This window comes from Anneissia japonica, unplaced genomic scaffold, assembly GCF_011630105.1.
Source record: "Anneissia japonica isolate Jap-2015-1 unplaced genomic scaffold, ASM1163010v1 scaffold352_len1594369_cov220, whole genome shotgun sequence".
NCBI lineage: Eukaryota > Metazoa > Echinodermata > Crinoidea > Comatulida > Comatulidae > Anneissia > Anneissia japonica.
Genome location: NW_022751928.1, coordinates 741902 through 754249, shown reverse-complemented (window position 1 = coordinate 754249; position 12348 = coordinate 741902). Strand labels below are relative to the sequence as shown.

Below are 12348 nucleotides of genomic sequence, written 5' to 3'. Positions count from 1 at the left end.
TTTTTTTTATTTTTTCTTTTTTTATCTTATTTTTTTTTTTTTTTTTTTTTTTTTTTTTTTTTTTTTTTTTTGTTTTTTTTTTTTTTTTTTTTTGGTTTTTTTTTAATTTTGTTTTTTTGTTTGTTTTTGTTTTTGTTTTCTTTTTCCGCAAATTCTAACTTTAAATCTGTATTTTTTATCTTTTCTTTTTTTTTTTATCATGAGAAACGAAATAAAATCAATCAACAAATCAAAACAGTGTTAGTTTAACGTATAAATAATTTATTTAATTATTATATTTTGTTAGATCGATGAAACTTAGGAATAAAATATACAGTGTCATCATAATTACGTGTATCGTAATATTTTTTTTTTATTATACGCAATGTCCATTGAACCTACCGGCTGCATTTTCTTTAGCTTAATTAATTGCCAATCCCGTGTCATGACCAATCAAATAATATCTACAGTAATAAGGGCGTAAATTGTCCATATATTATGAAACATTCAAGACACATTACCGCTGCTAATATCGAATTAAGTAATGGTAATTGTACTGTTGCACAATCAGATAAATTCCAGTAAATCCATAGCCTTCCAGATGGCTTGAGTGCTGCGATGATTAAATCACGCTAATAAGTCATCTAAGGCTATCGATAGAGAGACTTATAACACAAGAGAATTACATAAAGTGAAACGTTAATAATCCTTTATTACACAAAATGTAAGGTTCTTTTCTATGTGTGAAAGCGGTTTATTATAATAAATTATTATAAGCGCCCGAAACAATAAACTTTACAAAAATTGGCCATCCTGTGATATCAATCGGGTCATCTATGCGCTTGCTGTGTGCTGTAAGCGCTGAGTCAGCTCCCATTGCAAGCTAACGTATGGATACCGTCCTCTTATTGGGGGTAGCTACACCTCCCATTCTATTATACTTTAACTTGAAAACATGTCTAGGTAATATAAAGTTACTTGAATGAAATTAGTAAAGAATCCATAATATGAATAGTTTTGTCTTCAGATCTCTGACTGGAATTTATTCCCGTCACATACCATGAAGAGTATCACATTGAAGCCTTTCAGGCAAGTCTGCAATAACAAAACTAGAAAATCGTGACTGAAATCTCCTGACAATGCATCACGCAGCTCGAAGTTGTGTTCATGTGTATAATTCTAAAAGCTTATTATTATGACTGATTAATTTTAGGCCTGTGTGACGAGTGCTATTTCTGAGTTCTCACAACAAATATGTGTCACAACCCCCTATGCGGAAAATATGTGTTAGACCTTGCTCAATAAAGCCAATACCCAGTATATGCTTTTTACCTACTGCTACTAGTAACTACTGCTGCTGCTGCCATGGGCGTCGATCAATGGGGACACTTTTTATAGCGAATGGAAAGAATAACAATTACGCATGACTGTCATGAATTTTGTCTGTTAACTTTTCCAAGTGCTGTACGTATTTCCGGACCAAAACCGAGTAAAAACGCAATTCATTTCGTAACCATCTCAGTAACCACTACATCGATTTTATTGGTGCAACGGGAAAGGTTAACAGAGGCTAACTTATTATAGGCCAATATTTTTACAAACTCAAAAGTGCACAATTTATACTCAAACGATTTATTCCTTTTGTATAATATTATTACCCGTACGTACATACTAATGTTTAATATTATCTGCATACATAGGTTTTTCCTAATTCAAAAAAAAATAGTTAGTCAATTGAATTTTATATAGCCGTTATTAAACAATAAGTATACAGCCTTTTACACGGACAGATCTATCTATTTCGACATATCTAATTAGTGATAGGCCTACCACGAGTTTACAAACTCCAGTGTTATGTTGACGCAATCTCGCAATGACGTCATAATACCGCGGATTCAAGTGGGGCCGAGCCGACCCATGCCCTCTCTTAAATTGTTCACAATTATTTAAAAAAAAGGGAGAAAAACCGGAAAATTATAATTAGAATTTAGGTCTAAGAGTGCCAATTCCGGCCATCTAGGAGTGTCATAATGATCACCCCAGCCCCAACCATGGCCGGGGCTGAGATTATCTGGTTTCCCAAACTGTGAAAGTCCCTCCCTGTCTCCCCTCTATTTCGCTTTCCTGGAGCCGCCACTGATAATGATAAATTAAGTAAATCCCCTTTATGTTTGTGAAATCAAAATGCTAACTAATCTTTTGTGTGCTTCCTATATCCCTAATCCTGTTTGATAGTAAATTCTCCATCTCCTACCTTTAATTAGACGGTGTGTTTCCACTCACAATAGTGTCGCAATACTATAGCGCAAAAATGAAATTCAAAAAGAGGAGAAAAGGAAAAACCTCTTGAATGATTTTAAAAGTACTACATGCTAATCAGTAGATAATAAATCATTATTTTTATGAATGTTTTTTTGCTCGAAGTATATAAGCGGTCATAATTATGATTACCAGGGTAATTTAAAAAAACTTATTATTTTAGTGGCAGATTCAAGGGGCACAGTGTAGTCGTAATATTACGGGTACTTGCACAAAAGTGAAATTCAAAAAGAGGAGAATAGAAAAACCTCTTGATTGATTTTAAAAGTACCGTACATGCTAATCAGTAGATAATAAATCATTATTTTTATGAGTGTTAGTTTGCACGAAATATATAAGCGGGTATAATAATGATTACCAGAATAATTTTTTAAAATAACAGTTTATGATGAGTATTCCAGTGGAGAAAAATGAAAATTATTAAAATTTAGTCTGAGAGTGCCATTTTCGGCCAACTAGAGGTGCCATAATCATAAATTTTCTCCACCTCAGCCCCAACCATGGTGGGGCTCCATCTGTAAACGTCCCTTCCTGGGCCCAGCTCTAGTTCAAATTTCTGGATCTGCCACTGTATTTTGAAAATGTAATATGGAAGTAAATGTTAACTACATTCCTTAAAATCAATTATAAAAGGCTTTAGGCGCCCGAGCTATCGGAGGCTTTGCCCTCTGGACCTCACCGGGACCCTAGGCAGCCCCTGGCCCCCAACCGAGGCTTGCTTATTTTGCATTTCGTCCCCCCCCCCCACCGCCCACTTTCAACCACAGATCGACGCCCTTGGCTGCTGCTAACTGTGTAGCATAAGAAAACCACGAGGCGCACGACGGATCGTTTTCAGTGACCTGACGATCTACTCAGAAAACAAAATTTTGTAATCTTCATTTCTTGTAATTTATTTCTTTCATTTTCTATCAATTTTCTTTTGTTCAGAAGGGAAATTAAAGTTTGATTTGATGTTTGATTTGATTTGCTGACAGTGTATCCGGTTTCAGAATAATTCGTAAAAACGAAATACTGTAAAACCATGACATGTAGTTTACGTCATGTTTTAGTATTTTTTTTTTTAAAGGGGGGGGGGGGGGGGGGCCGGGCGAGAACAGACCATTTTCGAAATAGCGCCATCAAATAATTGTCTGTAAATCGTTGTGATGTAACGTAGATCACGAAATGTCAGGAACTTATCATCCCGAGACTGAGGCAGATGAGGTAGATAAATATTACTATATAGGCCTAATGTATAGAATACCATACATACGAAATCATTTATCGTTTCTCTGTTGAATTGACGAACATTGATTTACAATTTAATGTTAATCGTAAAAAGATATAGGCCTTAGGTCGTTATTATGTAAACCATTTAAAAGGCGGCACGAAGTATAATAATTAGTAATCAGCGTAGCATCCTTGAAATACTGTACGCTTTGTTAAGTTGTGTAGTATTGCCTCGTTGATGTCGCCTCGTTTCATTAAAGCACACTTAGATCAATTTCCGTAATAACTATTTTAAACTTTGTTATATTGGCAGCTTCACATCTTTATAGTCGCGTGACTAAAGATCCATACGCGCATCTGTGGTTACGCACTGCATCAAGCCAATCACAGAAAGGAGTGCTCCTGTGATTTTCAGTTTGACGAGGATTATCGTGAGCTCATCAGAAGTATGATTTGCAACCGTATGACGGCCACTTTAAACATGATTTGAAAGCTCAATAACAACATTTACCGTCATAAACACATAAACTGCGTTACATTAGCGTAATGATCGCGGTTTAATACAATTCTATATGCTTAATCGCAATGTGCCCTAATTCAGGCTAGCATGTATTAAGCGCAATTTGAACCAATCACCTTCTAGTTTTTTTCATGATTTTAATGAAAAGAAAATAAAACGTCACAGTTTAGGCATAAATCTTTAACGTGTCGACACGCATCTCTATTACGGCATAATTGACCTTCCAACTAAGCCCCGGCCCTTGGATATAGTTGCTCCCCTAAAACGTTCATTAATACGTGCGGAATTAATTGTGCGACAGGTGCGGTTGTGGGACAATCGCGTAGTCTTAACGATGCTCTGATTGGTCAGTTGTTAAGTTGGATTGATACTCCGCAAAGGTCAATTTGTCAGTGTTCGAATGATTTTATCGAGTTTTTAGGTCGCGAATCGGATGAATAAATGTTAAATGTTATGGTATGCCGTAAACCTACTTCTTAGGTCATTTACGGCCTCGTTACAATAGTACTTTCGTAACTAAATAAACAGAATTAAATTATTTATATTATTTAAGAGAGAATTACAGATCCAGCACTCTAGAGATTTATAGGGGAAAATCAATAGTACCATGGCTTATATAACTGTACGATATTCATTTCTGAACACTTGTTCCGACGGAAGTTACGTCCTTGCATTATCCCAAAATCCCAAAAGAAAATCATACTTGAACTGTTGATCATTTATAAATTTATAAATTTTCTGTATTAATGCTAAAGATTAAACAGTTCTCTGAGTAAACATGACATAAGTAGGCCTGCAAACTTAAATTCACCTAATGCTAGTATTAAAAAAATATATTTTTCCTTCTCTTTTATTCTCCTATTCGAATATGACGTTTTAGTTTATCATTTTTGAAAACATCCAAATGGAAAAGTCATAATTCAAGATTTCTAACCGTAAACGAATTCCTAATCAAGAAATGATTGATACGAATCTTACAAAAGTGCATCCAAACACACTTTGAAATATTCGGTAGTAATTTGCTGATTATTGATCATTGATGGATTCTGTCAAGATCATTCGGATAATCTTTACGATTTTCATCAAAAATTAATTAGACGAAATATCGTAGATAATATGTGGTCATTAGCAAAGTGGAAAATATTAAGAGGAAATAAACAAAAAATACAATAAAGGTTTCAACGCCGAGTCTTGGGACTAGCTAGGTTTGTCTTAATATCAAACTTTCCCTTTAAAATCTCTTTTCATTATCATTAGGAGAAAGGTGGATGAAGGCATTTGACATTTCCGACTGATGGCAAGATTCTAGACCTATTATTATCCTATTATGTTTCTGAACCTATCCTAATTTTCAGCAGTGACATTCTAGTGCATTAAAGAAATTCACTGGTACGAAAATTATTAATTTTTCAACCATGTTTTCAAAGAATATAATATGTGTATACTCTCTTTCTTGTTACCAATACAATGGGTTATTTTTTTTAATTTATTTATTTTTGCCATCCAGGCCCCTTCGCCTACTACTCAACTTTCTTCCCGGTCCGCTTGCCTTCGGCCAATGACCAACACACAGGTTGGCACTCGCAAGTAAAATTGGTGTTAATCCTGATAATTTCTATTTTGTAATTATTTATTTTTAAAATTAAAAACAAACTTTACAAAATAGGCATGTATAATAAATGTAGCCATAATGCCTGTGTTCTCGTGATAAATGAGGTCATGTGCTAAAAGCATTTGAGCATCGGCTTTTGGCAGCAAAGGTTCCGTTAAGTCTGGTATCCGAGGTGTACTTACAGGTATATATTGTAACTCTGCAAAGTAAAGCCAATTTAAAGTAATGCGATCGACCTGTCATTGACCCATATTATATATAAGCTACCATATGTATACTAATTCAATGGGGGCCTACTATAAAATTAAGATAACTATAATGTAAGATGTTCCTAATGACGTTATATATTAGTTTTATACTATAGTCCTTCTCATCTTAAGCAGCAGGTGTTGTGGAAACAATGTCTATCTGTGTAAAATTTGCCGCGTGTCCAGGTTTGTATTGATATGAGTCGTAAGGAAATCCATCAGAGATTTAAATAAGCATTTTACCCCGCAAGAGATATTGAAGTAAATGTAGGCCTCAAAATATCAAGGTCGTACATTACTCTTGTGTAGTTTTCGTGTAATGAAGAATTTTCTTGATCTCATGGTACTTGGAATTAAAATTACAATTCCAGAGAATTTTTCACTGAAGATGTTGCATACGCACATGGTGCCAAAACGCTTCGAATATATTTCTATAGAATTCAGCGTGCGGATATACCGTAATCTTGAAAGAGGCACAATGTATGCCACAGTGATATTCATCAACTGATGATACGGTAGTTCTTTAAGATCATAGTTAATACCAATTCCCACTACTCATTCTCATTCTTTGCTCAATTATTGTCTTGGAACCAGCTCGAGCTAAGGTTCATAAAGGTGTTGTTAATAACCTATACCGATGTTTAAAAGACTGTAGTTACAATTATGAAAATTGATTCGTCTACTCTACTAAATTTAAGTATTTATATACAAAATATTTTACCAAAGGTCTTTGTGAAGAAACGTCTAATAATCTCCATAGAATTAATGTTAATAGCCCTATTCAATTAAACTTTTATTTCGGAATTACTTAACCATAGCAAGCAATAAAATAACAAATGACAAGAAGAAATAAAAATATAATTCAGCATGGACCAAACTTTTTTTACAGCTTAGCTTTACCGTAAAGCATAGCGCCATCAACGTTGATAACAATTACGCCTAATAGTTTACACTTCTTTGTGTCAACTGACAGATAGTGTGGATGCTCCCAATTGATTTTACTCCAACAGGTATAACAGGATGAATGCATGAATTAATACGAGCATTCACTCGTAATATACCCAAATAAGGAAGTTGTTATTGAAAGTTATGGAACGACTGCGCATTAGCTAAATAAAAGAAAATGCAGGTTGACAACCTTGTATTATTTAGATCTAGCTATTGCTTTAGCATACCAGCGTGTTTTAATGTGCTTTCAGATATTGTACTTTGATTATAATGTAATTTTTATATTTAGAATTATGTTTACACGGGGAGCTTACTCGATTAGGTGAGCTACTGGTCCCCAGTCTGTTTAGTCATTTAAGTATAAAATAAGTGACAATTACACACAATTTGGTGTCATTTAAGTATGAAATAAGTGACAATTACACACAGTTTGGTGTTCTGTTCCTTCGTCCATGTGTCCAGCATGGGTGTAGGCCTGTGCTGATGCTGGAGTGTAAAATATATAATGTAGGTCTATCATGGACTCTTTGCCAGTGAACCGCTGTATCCCCTCGGTCAGATCCAACTCAAAAAACCAGAATCACAACAAAATTGACTCAACAGACAACTCGATTCAAAATATGTTCTGACTAATATAAAACTTAGCCTAACCCAACTCGAACCATCCAAAAATATAACTAAAATAATAAGAGTAACGTGTTGTATACAACAATGCATAAATGCTCAAACAAATGGAATGGAACGTGTCGTAAATGTCAGTCTTTGTGTGAATCTCTTTGGCTACTATAAACAATTATTTCAAGAAAAGACGATTCACGCAAAATGACAGTAAGTAGGAATTCACTTCATCTTAATTTCAAACTTAAAACGGCTGAACCGAGTGTATTTCGAATAAGTAGCGCTCCACAATAATAGTTTTATTGATCACATGAAGTCTTTCTCTTAGCAAAACACTAAAAACACTATTTTAAAAGCTATATAAATTTCGCCATTAGGCCTGTAAAGGCAATGCACAGATATATATGGTTCTTGTACGACTTGTTTTTATTAATCTTTTAAAATTTAACAACAGTTGTCGGCTAATGAATAAAGCAGCACAGACTAGTAGATTTCAAATAAAATGTCTGGTTAATTGCCGTAAATGGCAATGGACAAAGTGTATAATTAATGTTTTATTAATGCTACCATTGTCAAGTCATTATTTCTTAATTTACATAATGCTCATTATTCGTCATGCTAATATTATGTAAAAAAAATCACCACGTTCAAATCAATAAATAGTCACTTGTACACAGCAGGTAGGTTTGACCCTAATAGGCGTAGAGAAAATGAGATACCCCTGAAAAGTAAACCCACTGCAATTTTACAAAGCACAATATTTTGTATGTTTCTAATAGTGTGAACGCATGCGGAAAGTGTGGTGCAAACCGTAAGGCTGTGGGCTTTTATGCTTGTAGACCATTATTATATTATATTAGTTAGGATAACACTGACGTTTGTGGATTATGTGTTATATACATAGTCAATTGCATTACATTTAGTCAATCAACCAACCAACTAATCAAGCAATCAGTCAGTCATCCAATCAATCAATCTGTCAATACAGAATACAGCCTTTATTACTAATTTAATATTGATGTAATCCGAAAGAGCATACTGTTATCAACGTATATTATACTATAATGATATAAATTAAAAAAATACCTCAATAGACGGACCATATGAAGTGCCATAGACAAATAATTTCGTACCTCAACTCCACCATGGTTGTGGATTAAATCAGTAGTGATCTCGCCATCAGTTAAAATTTATTTTCTGGGCCCCTCTATTGCGAATTCCTGGATCCGCCATTGCACTGTACTGTTTATCCTAGCTATTACAAAGTGTTATCATCGTAAACGTGTTTCATCATCGTAATTTTAATGTAGACTTTTAGTAGACTGATAATAAGACCAAATGATAATAATAATAACAATAATAATAATGACAAAAATAATGATATGTAGCAATTGAATTATTTAATATTGTATTTTTGAATATAAAGTGTCATGCAAAAATTATTTCAACCTATTAAATAATAAAAGTCGGAAGGTTTCTTCAAAGGCGCTGTGATGGTGCTGTAAAATTGTAGTTTGATGTATTCGTGCGTTGCATAGCATTTTGGGAGAGAGATGTGCTTTGATTATAAAAATTAAATACATACAGTATTTACCGGTATATAAGTATAAGAAAATGTAATTTTCTTTTTATGCGAACACTAAATATAGCTTATACCGTATGTACACTATTGGCCTTGTTTGTAAAATTGTACGGTACTGTATTTAGATTGTAAATTGTTATATTATGAAACGCATACTCCTCTTGTGTATGCCTATTGAAAGTAGAAAATATATCCCCTGGACATCGGGAGGTCCCGGATTCAGTATATTAAATGTAAAAAGACAGCAATAAAATACAGCTTTAAGTTGTAGACATAATATGAAGCAATATAATTTATCAAATGACAAATATTTCAGACCCTCCTGTGTTCTTCTTCGGTGTAACTTGTCCTCACACAGAAGAAGAACACAGGACTTTCATTTATAGCCTTATAGGGGAAATTATGTTTGATATGAAGGCGTTAAAAACAGAAAATGCTATAACATTACACTATGTTATGCTATAACATTACACTATGAATCGCGCTGGAGATAGAAACAACCACTGGACATAGATAGAGTAGGGGAATGCATGACAGAACATAGTTACCCAATTCTAATAGATAATACGATTTTTAATAGCCGAAAGGCTCGTGTTATTTAATCTGACGACGTATGCCTAAACCAAAACGTAACATAACACTGTAAAGCTATCATTTTGCCGACATTTGACGCAAATAGTCTACCAAGAATAATTTAATCAATTACAAAATGATATGATACTGTGAAGAAAAAAAAAATTTTGCATATTCATAGGCCCGCTGGTGACTGGGTTATACCTGTTAATATACTGCTTAATCCCACCGAGAAGAGCAAGTCATGTTAACTTTAGGTAGTACTCACAGTATAATATCTACCTTATTAATTTAATAAATATGAAATTCTTTTGTCCCGATGCTACCTATTAAAACATTATAGTATAATATATATCTAAACTAACTTCAGTGGCAGTGGTTGGGATTAGCATGACAGTGATCTTCATGCGCACGTACCTGATTTACGTGCTACTGTTTAAGCCGGTTACTCACTGCGTGCGACGGCAACTCGACGAAGAACGCACGCGAAGACGCAGACCCAATGGATCGTCTTTTCAATGAGGATCCGTTCAGATTGCCACTGACAATCAGCGGACGGCGTTGCATCGTCTATCGCAAATGTAGCAAAGCAAATGTGAAGTCGTCGTGTGCGACGGTCGTACGACCGTCTTTACACAATATAAATTCAAAGACCTGTGGTCAATATGTCGACCTAAGATAATATTATTCGTAAATAAATGAATGTTCAAACTTACCTTTATTTGTATATATCAATGACTACAGAACTTGTTTCTTCTTGTTTAGAACGCATAAGAGTGTTTAAATGTACGACACATTTCGATATATGAGGCAAGTGAGTTCTGCGTCTCAGCCGTCACAGTCTGCATCGGCCAATCACATCCTCGTGTATTCTTTCATCTTTTGCCGAATGTTAAACATTCAATGAACTTACTGCTCGCGCAGCCGTGATACGTGGATGGTTTCTAAGCGTTGACAACTGTTTACTTTACAACATATCAATCAACATTTTATATTCTATTAAGGTGTGATCCTACTTTCTTAGTTTTAAATTTCGTAATTTTAAAGTTCGTAAGTTAACGAGCGTATCACTTTGCGCTCTGAGTATCGGCGGTTGCTAAGTGCACGATGATTTCAAATTGTCAGAGTACTGTAATAATATGAAATCATAAATCACATGTAGCTACACCGTCATTACGTAATGGGAATCTATATTTATAGCGGTGTTGATTGATTGATTGATTGATGACATGTATTTGCACATCGAGTTCTTTATATTTCATCGTACAATAATGTATCATAATAATACGGTACGATATAGTGTACATTGGTGACATCTTTAGCGCTTCCATTAATGATAATAATACTAATTTAAGTCGTCTTATATAGCACATAATACATTGCCTCTATGCGCTTTGCATGAACATAAAGAAAATAACCATGAAATATCCTAATGCTCAAGAAAAACTAACAAAGAAAACGGCAAAAAATAATTTTTACTATTCCATTCTCCAGGACTTTAAAGCATTTTCAATAATAATAATAATAATAATAATAATAATAATAATAATAATAATAATAATAATAATGATAATAATAATAATAATAATAATTAATAATAATAATAATAAATAATACCTTAATAATGAGGAAGAAGCAAATAACACTGATAAAAGATGAGGATTACAATAATAGCCCTAAATAATTATGATGAATTAATGTAATTATATTGATGAATATGATAACGATGTCAACGTGATGATAGATTTATGAGAGAGACAATGATATTGATGATTGTTGGCTGATGATGATATTGTCGACAACGACAACCACGATTATCGGTGCTATGATGATACGGTACAATTATAACAATTGATAGTGACAATGACCTTATGATAATGCGTATAATGATGCGGGTGATGTGGTATAAAGTCTGCGTTAAAATAACGGTAATGATCTCAGGAGAAAAACATTTCCAGATGGTCCTGTCACCAATTTGTCATATTGTCATCACATAAAATGATCCGACATGTGTCTAAACCGAACAATCCCAGTTTAATCCTGAAATACTATCGTGCTAAAACTGATATGCAACGGCCGTAGCTTATTCATCAAACAACCGGAAGATGAATTCCCATTGATATCTCGTGGATATAGCCACGTTCGAATAGTTCATTAATTACCAACATTAATGCTGACGATCTCTGGTGGCCTTTATCACAATGCTCGAATTATTTCAATGCCATTATGATTGTGTTATTGATAGTACGAACTCCATTTAATAATGTTTATCTTGTTGGCGGTGAAGTAAATTAAAGCGCGCAGTCGACACCAAATCCACATTGGAGCAAATATCAATATTTGCCGGAATTGAAACATTTCTGCTGTTTTCAACGATGATGCGTTCATCAGACTCCAACTGACAATCGTATTCACGCCGGGCACATAATATAGGCCTACGGGCGGAGACGACTTCGGCCGAGGATCGATCGACCGTCGGCTGACGCAGTTTAACTTCCGGGATATCGAGCCGACACGATTGACGAGGCGCACAATACACGACAGATCAATTCTAAAGCCGGGCGCTCACTGCGTCGTACGGCCGTCGGCCGACGAAACCAACTACGCACACCTGTGAGCGTTAACCTAAATGTACACTAGACACGATGACATGACAGCGACACGATGAAAATGCGCTCAGTGTGGAAGAATATAAACGACTCGATGATATGTCGTCGCGTTATTATCGTTTCTAGTG

At 34.6% G+C, this 12348-nt stretch overlaps 1 protein-coding gene across 1 annotated transcript in view; it reads right to left on the bottom strand.

The window, feature by feature from the left end:
• LOC117121986 (growth hormone secretagogue receptor type 1-like) overlaps positions 1–10443 on the bottom strand; it is a 22217-nt gene extending 11774 nt beyond the window's left edge. Inside the window, exon 1 of the mRNA XM_033267442.1 lies at positions 10328–10443. The gene's annotated coding sequence lies outside the window, so the exon portion shown is untranslated. The remainder of the gene's footprint in view (positions 1–10327) is intronic.
• Positions 10444–12348: the final 1905 nt, after the last annotated feature.